Raw genomic sequence first — 10,481 nt, forward strand, 5'->3', positions numbered from 1 at the left:
TACAAAAATATTTATAATCGTAGATAATAGCCATAGATACGGGACACTTGCTTATCACTGGATTGTATTGTTAAGGGGATCGGTGGCGTTGACGACTGTCTTTGTCTAACACACGCGCAACATAAGAATTATTAATTAGAAGAAATTAATTTTTTTCAAATGAGTTATTTAATATTTATAATAATATACAAATGTACTAATGTTGAACATTAATGACTGTATACACTCACTACTCCATAATAAATCATTTTAGTTTTTATAAAAAAAAATTATAAATACCTATCCATTATTGATGGTTAAGCACCTCATAACCTCGTATATTTTTTCAATTGATTCTAGTCCGATAAGATTGTATGGCTCCTATTATCTATTCTTCATCATCTCGTTTTTTCAATATATTTTCTATAATTTTTTGGTTCAAATTGGTTTCTGTGATACCATATCAATGGCAATATTTTGTATTATTTATTAATATTGCCGAAATGGATTACATCGTATTGTTATATTATTATATTTTTCATTTATTGATACCTTTTATCACTCATTTTATATAGTAGGTGGGCGCCTACATCTCAATATTGATATGGAAGATAATACTTATTAAGGTATTCATGTTTTGTGGTGTTACATTTGAGTTTAATATAGTGCACTTTTAATATTAAAACTAACCGAAGTTGTTGAATTTATTGTATGAATATTAATAACCCATGTAGCAAGTGGAATAATTATTATTATGATTGCATTGCACGACAAAACATTGACAGAGTTTTGACAAACCAAATTATTGCTGTGTAACTTGTCTGACCATGATTGTTTTGTGTATAGTTGTTTATATATATATATTTTTTTTTTTTATATTGGTGCCATTAACTGTTAAGTTCCCATCGCCGCTGTGCAGCTGCAGTGTTGGCAATACTTCGTGATATCGGTAGTCAGCTGACGTGATGGGGCTTAGTGATAGTGGTCCATTTGCAATTACAGTTATTATTTTTAAAAGTTTCGTATTTTATAATGTTGTTGCCTTTCATCCGTCATATAGAAGAGGCGTTATGTAGATTTTGTTGTTTTGTTCCTGCTAAAAACCTTGTGCCAAATGTGTTTTTCTGTTATTTTCTTCTACTGTGCTCAAAGCTGGTATTGTTGTAATATTGTCTGGTAAAGTGGTAACTATGATTCGACAACTTTATTAGAATATTCTAGTTAAAGGTTTCCTTATTAGTTATTAGTATAGGGTCGTCATTTTACCAGCATAAGGACAATTCTGGCACCTCTTGTATGTTGGAACATCATTTTTGATTGACCACGGTTCTGTGTTTTCTGCATAACTGCTTGGCTGTGATATTATGTATTATTCTGAGTGGCCACGTAAGTATTAGACATTTTAAAGTTAAGAATATCGTGAATATTGACAGAGCTTGACAAACCAAGTCATTGCTGTGTAACGTGTCTGACCATGGTGTCTTAACGTTAAGGAATTACAAGTTAGGTTAGTTTAGAAGTGGGTGTAATATTTTATCAAATACATTCAACGATTCAAGAACAGTTTAATAACAAATATCACATTGAAGTTGGACACAAAAATCTGGCCATTCCAGGAAAAGTAAAAGAAGAAACATTGCAATAAATACAAATAATACTTACTTAAATTTGCTGTAAAATAATAAACATAGCACCAAAAGTTAATACGAGATAAACTATTTTAATTAAATATGAAATTTATAAATGTATTCAACGTGACTGACGCCCCTTTGGTTTTCTCTACCGCAAATGAAAATGTATGAATTCTGATGTGTGGATGCTAAGAATATTGGCAATGTGCGTATTTATAAATACCAATATTATATTGTGTTCCCCATTTTTGAAAGTTATTTAATTCTTGGTTTATGTAAACCACATTATTTTCTATCCTAATATAGGAACATTATTAATTACAGCGATTAGAAGTAAGAAATTAAGATATAACGTACTCTAATATTTTTGATATTTAATGTCTATCATTATCTACAAATAGACATCAAATCTATAATGGACCACATACTTGTTTAATATTTCAATATAATATTGAAATTTCTTATAAAATACAATGATGAAATTAAAATAAAATAAGAATAATAAAATAAAAAAAAACAAAAACAAAAACAAAAATATGCGTACTTATAACTTCTACAAAATACAAGAAAAAAGTTTTCATTAAAATACCAAGTGATAAATAATGATTAAGTATGCAGAACATTATTCAATATCTTCAATGGATTGACTTTTTTAAAAATTGAATAATTTGTAGCTTTTTGCATTATTATTGTGATTTCAAATCACTATCATACGCGTATGTACAAATGTACAATACAATCACTAGGAAACCCGCTACCAGGACATCAACTACTGTCTACCTCGACGAGAATGGGTCGTGTTAAATCAACTTTGTACTGGACATGGGCGCTGTAAAGAGCTGCTCCACAAATGGAAAATGGCAGACCTCCCGGCTCCCAGATTGCGACTGTGGGCATCCCCCTCAGACCATCCATCACATAATAAAAGACTGTCCCCTCCGCACATTTAAAGGATCAATGCAGGAACTTCACTACGCTACGGACGAAGCTATTAATTGGATTAAAGCCCAAGACATTATACTCTAAAGAAGAACATACCACCATATTTTACCAATTCACAGTTACCAAAAACCATTCACGTTATTTATTTATTTATTCTTAATATTACTAATTGTATTTGCTTGTTTGTACTTAGATATCATACGATAATAATAATAGCGTATGTACAATCTGCATTGTTAGTCACAACAAGTGAATTGTAATGTGTGGTTTAAAAAATGCATACTTGAAATAATTACGGAATAAGGGGCTACGATTTTATTGCGATAATCTTAAATTAAATAATAACAAATATTGACAAAAGTACAGACGGACCCATAGTTTACATTTAAAAAGTATCCTGTTTTTGTGTAATTTGGAAAACAATTTATGATTGTGAAAATAACAGGTATTCATAAAATATACTATGAGCAATGTATGACATAAAGTTTGACTTTATAACTCAATTTCGCTATACAATGAAAAAATAAAAATTACTTACGTGCTAATTTTTCTAAATAAAACAATAAAAATATTTTTTTGCTTGGTTAGTTTAATTTTTACGAATTGGCTTAAAAATTAAATATTGAACATATGAAAAACAAATAACTTTGCTTTGATCGTAATTTATGATTAGTTATAAGAATGTTTGAAGTCTCAACTTTTGATACCATTCAGTAACTTTTATTTAATTTTCTTAATGAGACAAATTATAAAATTTAAAAGTATAGGTACTTACCATCTAGACCGTCTATAAAAACAAATAATATAAAAGGCTTTTAATTAATGTGATATCTTCTAGTATAACTCTCACTGTTTATTTATTTTTTTTATTTTAAAATCACTTTAATACCGAAACACATATAACCCGAAAGATTCTATTTTAAAAACATCCGCATTAACAGAAACCTGAATAAAACATTCTGTCAAACATGGAAAACGAAAAATTTGGTTTTTACAACCATCATGTGATACATTATTTTATATGAATTTCTTGTAAAATTCTGATGAGTGTTTATTAAAAATATTGACTATGTGAATATTCAAAAATACCCCTACTACATTGCTTGCTACATATTTGAAGTTAATTTAAATCTTGGTTTATGAAAACCACCTTATTTTCTATTCTAATATAAAACATTATAAATAACATAGATTAGAAGTAAGAAAATAAGATGTAATGCGCAGCACGTACTCTAATGTTTTTAATATTCCATGTTTTTTTTTATCTACAAATGGACATCAAATCTATAGTGGACGACACGCGTGTATAATATTTTAATATAATATTGAAATAACTTATAAAATAATACAATGATGAAATTTAATAGAATAAAATGACAAAAATTTGAGTACTTATACCTTCTACAAAAAAAAATTATACTTTTATAATAAATGATAATTAATAATTACGTATGTAGAACATAATTACAGATTTTCAATGGAGGAACTTTATTTAAAAATTGAATAATTTTTAGCTTTTTCCATTATTATGGTGATAAAAAATTGCAAACCACTATTTTAATTTATAAACTATGTATATCAGCATTGATAGTCACAATAAGTTGTTTGCAATATGTGGTTTGAAAAAAGCATACTTGAAATAATTAAAAAATACGTGTTTACGATTTCATTTTATTTTATTTTTATAATTATCTGGTAAACACAGAACCCTAGTATTTTTGTTTTTTACAATCTTCATGTGATACATCATTTTGTGTGTATTTCTTGTAGTTGGTTTGATTTAGAAGTTAGTTGTTTAGTAATAACAATACTATTGACAGGAAAAATTTTACAATTAAATTGGTGGATTAAATAAATATTTTCTTTAAAATAAAATCCAGTTAAATCATTAATTGATTCTGATTATTAGAAATTTAATAGCCTAAAATAAGACCTAATGCAACATGAAATATAGAAGTGTCGTTGTCTCGACAAAATTGAATAACGTTGCACAACGTATTGACATTTACATTCGTGACCAAATACTAAATAGTAGTAAGTATATTATTAATTGATATATTGTTTATATTTTATAAATTTGTCGTGTGGTCAAAAAGAAGACCGTATTCTTCTTCCGTATTTTAAGTCGGAACATCGTGGAATGACAAGAATTTTCCGAACTAAGTTTGAAGTGTAAAGTCTCGCAATATAATCAATTAAACAAATATAATATAGTTTTAATGTAATAAAATGCTTGGTTATTTTTGGTTTGAAATGGGTTGAGTACTTAACAGACACATTTAACTATTTATGAACAGTTTCTGAACAATATAAACTAACATAACTTATTTGAAATTAAATACAAATACTTCCTCAAGAAATTTGATTTGTCATTAGGAGTAGGAGAAGTAGAAATATAGCAATGAATATAAAAAATACTTACTTGAGTTTGCTGTAAAACAATATATAATACACCAAAGTTAACACTAATATTTTAAATGTAACATGGAATTATAGATGTATTTAATGTGGTTGACCATTTTGGTTTTCTCTGCCTTTAATGAAATAATATGAATTATGATGTGTGGATATTAAAAGTATTGACTACGTGTGTATAAAAAAATACCCTTATTATATTGCATGCTTCATAATTGAAAGTAATTCAATTTTTAGTTTATGTAGAAACCATTAAACACCTTATTTTATAGGTATTAGAATATAAAAATATTATAATTAATAACAGCTATTAAAATTTTTAATTTGAATGTCACTTTTTTAGAAAACAATTTCTCATATTTAAATTGAGACACAACGAAGTACAACGAAGAATATGTACTTAAATGTTTCTGATCTTCGAAGTCTATTTTTATTTACAAACGGACATAATAGCTTTTGATATTATAATCTTTAAATCCCATATTGTATAAAATGATGCATATTTTAATGAAATATAAAAACAAAAATATACATACTATAATTTACTACAAAAATTAAAATATTAGTTAATAAGTCAAGAAAAAAAAATACCTGGGTATGTAAAAAATCATTCAACATTTTCAAAAGAGTGATTTTTTGTGTATTTCACATTTTAAAGTTATTTAATTTTTGGTGTATGAAGAATCACGAATCTATTCAAACAAAACTTATAATTATTTATTAAGGAACACTTTTCTTTAAAATTAAAAACATTTATAAAGGTTATGAACAGGGTTGGTATTTTATAGTATTTGCATATTTCTCATGAGATGCTTAAAAAATAGCAGAGTAAGCTATCAATATGTTTTAAGAATCACGATACAAAAAACTCAAATTAAAAATTTTATTTTGCTTTTTTTGCATATCTTACGATATTTAGTTTTTACTCCTTTTTGGGTTTTTTGAGACTTTTTTGCATTTTTACCTATTTTTCAATCAAAATCTGTCATATTTTATGAAATTATATTTTAGTATTTTTGTCAATCCTATTGTGTATACAATATGCGTAAATCAATGCTGAAGTATCGTTGAACATAATATGGTGTTCTCTTAAATTTAACTACTAAAAATTATAAACTCAAAATGTTTTTGGGCTTTTAAATTACACCGTTTTGTAACTTTTTATATAAATTATATCATAAAAACTATATTTATAAAATAAAATAAAAACAAAAAATATACATACTAATATAAAAATTGTCTACAAAAATGAAAATATTAATTTATACGGCATTAAAAAAACCACCTGGGTAATGGGTATGTAAAACATAATTCAACATTTTCATAAGAGTGACTTTTATGTATTTCGTAGTTCAAGGTTATTTGATGTTATAAAATTAATTATTTATTAATTGCAAAAACCTTACCGGTATAGTCATTACTCGTTTTTAATAACTCTGTACAATTTTAAAATTGTTTGAGTGAGTAGGTACCATAAAACAATTGAATTATAATATTATTATTACTATTATACTTCATAATCACAATCTATAAATATGTTAAGTTACTAAATTAATTTGGTATTTAAGAATATTACCTGTACAAAGCACTGAAAAAAAATTGTATTTGTTAAACTTGTCCATATACCACAAATTAGGTAAACTATTAAAAAAATTTAATCATCTAACAGATTATTTTGTTTAAGTTATTCAATTTTTAATTAATTTATAAGAATTAAACTATAACCCAAAGTAAGAAAAATTAAATTGATGTTATTGTAGAAAATACAAATCCATTGATGCTTGACCAATCAAAAATCAAGTTTAAATTTGTCTAAAAAATGTTAAGAGTTAACATATAATTGTACTTCAGTGGATATACTAGAATAAGCGTATACCTACAATTAAAATGTCAAAATATTTTATCTTAAAATAATAAACAATATACTTTTCGTAACATCTCAATGTATACAATTTATATAAACTATGTAATATTTAGTTAGACTAAAAAGTAACAAATGTTAAAATGTTCTGTTTGTCTCTAGATTGTCATAAAACAACAATAATAATTTTTCGAAATATATTTCGACAATATAAAAGTCATAACACAAATATAATTATTGTTAATCAGTACATTAATCCTTACATTTTAATTTTTCTATATTTGGTACAGTAGCTGCAGGCATAACAAAAACTGAAATTACTATAAATGTAAGCATTATTAAAAATTGTTTAAAGAGAATCATTTTGATTTAATATAATTAAATAATAAGAAATAATGTGTACGATGAACAATAAATGAAATAAAATATTACTGGTCGGTTTATGCTATAAGCGATGTGTTCCTCATCTAAGTACACTTACTCAGTACAGAATAAAAAATGGTAAGTAACAGCTAATACAATACAACCATAGTAAATAATATTATTCTATACTTATCGGCGAAGGCCACATATTTTATTGTTATTTTTCAACACTTAAGTAAATATAATGGGTATCCACGCTGTGACCACAGGCGCGGCAATCGCAACCCCTAGACACACACGGAGAATGGAGATGTCTACCCAGTAACGCGAAACCGAGCACAATACCGGAAATTTAATTACGACGATTAACAATACCAACAAGCCACCTAGGTCACCAAGGGCCCAGGAAGTCGGACCGTAACACTACATTGTCGCCCCCTCGTATAATCTTCCGGACATTTACTACTGTTGTGCAGTTTCCAAATCTTTTTCCACCGAGTAGAAACCGCTAGTTTAAATTACTCGCCACCGGTAGACAGCTACCTCACATTTTATGAATACCATCTCCTAAAATATTATCCTCATTGTATACAAAGGATCTAGCAAACGTAGGTTTGATCGATTAAGGGGCTCTCATCGCGTCGGCTCGCTTTGATAATCCCGGCCGACCGACCCGTGATAGTCATTGTTCCGGAATTGAGACTAATATAACAGGAAAACTACGCGTTGTTATTCATAACTTCATAAGACACCGGTCTGCCGTGTTCATGCCGTCTCATTCGGTAGGTAGGTACTACTAGGTAGTATTATGTAGGTAAAACATATTTGTTACTAACCCATTTTGAGAAATTCAAATGAAATCCAACATTTTCTTATAAAATATCCACGTTACGGATGAACTGCTCAGAAGTTAAGGGATTAAAGAAATATGGCAATGAACATAACCTTTTTTTGCAGCTCAACATTTTATTGGAGACCTATTTCTTCGTATGTTAAAAACACTCGAATACATCCAGCTCCCCAAACCCAAATAAATAATTTAGGTACAAAGCTCTGTAACTACAAGTGTTTTAATTTGTGTAATATTTTCCATTACTTCTTCGTGGTTATTTCTATCTCTAGAGTAAGATTAGTCTTTGTTCGGACTTCTACCAAACCTGCTATTTCGTCTATTAAAATGTTTGGTCGTGAATGTATTGCTCTATTTATACGTCGTATACAGCTGAAAACACACAATGTCGAACACACAATAATAATATATAAATGTATTATTGCCGTGTATTATATCGAGGCTCCACTGTTGTTACCGTCGTACATAATATTAATAATTAAGGAATATAATAATAATAATAATAATAAGTGATCATACACATGACACATAGTGATAATAATAATAAATAAAGAATACCGGCCAAGGTGTAGTTACGGATATTTAAATCATAATAAAATGTGTATTAAAATTGCACGTGCGGTGCTGGGCATCGTCACCAGGACGCCCTACGTGAAACGAAGGTTTCACTTGCTCATGGTGTTGTCCGATGAAGAGATAAAAGAAAAAAAAAGATATCTGTGTCAGCGTCGGACGCGTCGTGCATCACTCTCGAAATACGAGGTTGTTACACAATTATGAATATTGTTTCGATTGGCCGGTATTCAACTATAATTTTAATTGGATTGTAATTAGTGACGTAATGTCGGTCGGTCACATCCAAGCCACGGGTACTAGGCAGCGGTGATAGTGATGTACAAAGATCACGATTAAAGATATACTGGTTGCCGAACGAACCATGATAAGAAGACCGTCAAATATTCTTATCAAAAGTACTGTGTCCTTTGTCGCTATCTAGTATCTAGTGTATATTTGCGATTTATAATTTATAATTTAAAATACTGTAGTAATATAATAATAATGCGTAATAATTACAAATTACTAATACTCCAGAGTCCGGACAATGATTTAAAAGTTATATGTTAATATGTATGATGAACAGAAGACAACAGATTACAAGATATTGACGGTTAAATAGGAAAAAAAAGACTACAGTCTAAAAGGTACAAAATACAGTTACATACAGAATACAGGCACTAATACACAATTTTAATTTTAAATATTTCAGTCAAACAGAAAAAAACAATACAAATTAGTATATTTTTCAAGATTTGTAGGTTTTATTTTATAATTTATGAATAATAATATCTTCTTATGTTACAACTAATTTAGCAATTTTTTTTTTTGTTTTATTAATTTTTTTTGTCTCTTGGTTTTTCAGCAAACTATACTGCCTCATTCTCATTGTAATGTACATTACACATATATCAGTTAAAACTTCAGTTTTATGATCTACACACGGAAAACACAATTTTAAATTCTCAGTGCTGAAGAAATCTTCAAATGTGTCATCAAATGGATTCGCTGAGCCTGCATGTTTCAGAAAACATACTTCCAATAATTGAATAATTTGAAACAAATTTTGATTTACATGGGTTAAGAATCCTCTAGTTTTCAAATTGACTAAATCTGCTGCTGGATTAGATGATTTACCTTTAGCAACTTGTAAACTGGATTTACAGACTTCACATTTAGTATGTTTTAATTATCTCTTTGTTACATACCTATGACACATAAAAAAAATCATGTAGATAATAATATAAAAACATGTAATACTATTCAAGTAACAGTTAATTTGATTTACCCAGCTAAGAAATAAACTATGCATTCAAATACTGTTGAATCTAAATTACTATAACTATGCTCTTTAAAAATGTCATCTAAAGTCCAATAACCCTCTTCAACAATATACTTCAGTTTATTATATAAACAAAAAAAAAAATACAATATTACATACTTACACAGCTAAGTTATTTATATATTTTTTTTTTTGAATATGATATGATATTCAATATTGGTTATTAACTATAGTTTAAAATGTTCAACACCGGATGCGCTAGTAGTCAGAGTACTTTGATAAGAACTTGTGAATGTCAATAAATATTGTAGTAAATATTACTCGTTCGGCAACCAGTATATCTTTAATCGTGACAAAGATTAACATATCAGTATCATCGGCGTTTTCTTTGGTGTGGGCAGAGACGGCAGCGGGACGGAGGACACTATTGTATAATATATGAACGATATTGGTCTTTGAATTTTGACCGTTACAACCAATATAATATAATATTTATGGATGATTCGTATTCGGTGTTCGAATGGGGGGGGGGGGCTCACAGGCGGACGTACTCCGCTTTCATTTTTTCATAGATTTCAGCGTCCATCTTCATTTAATTAAGCT

The 10,481-nt window shown here is 28.1% G+C and overlaps 1 long non-coding RNA gene across 1 annotated transcript; it reads left to right on the plus strand.

Moving 5' to 3' along the window:
• The first annotated feature begins 9,138 nt into the window (after positions 1-9,138).
• On the plus strand, positions 9,139-9,990 carry LOC111042158. The gene is made up of 2 exons (XR_002605400.1): positions 9,139-9,243; positions 9,462-9,990. It is a non-coding gene; the product is annotated as an uncharacterized LOC111042158 (long non-coding RNA).
• The last annotated feature ends 491 nt before the right edge of the window (positions 9,991-10,481 follow it).

The sequence above is a fragment of the Myzus persicae genome, unplaced genomic scaffold (assembly GCF_001856785.1).
Source record: "Myzus persicae strain clone G006 unplaced genomic scaffold, MPER_G0061.0, whole genome shotgun sequence".
In the NCBI taxonomy this organism is placed as follows: Eukaryota; Metazoa; Arthropoda; class Insecta; order Hemiptera; family Aphididae; genus Myzus; species Myzus persicae.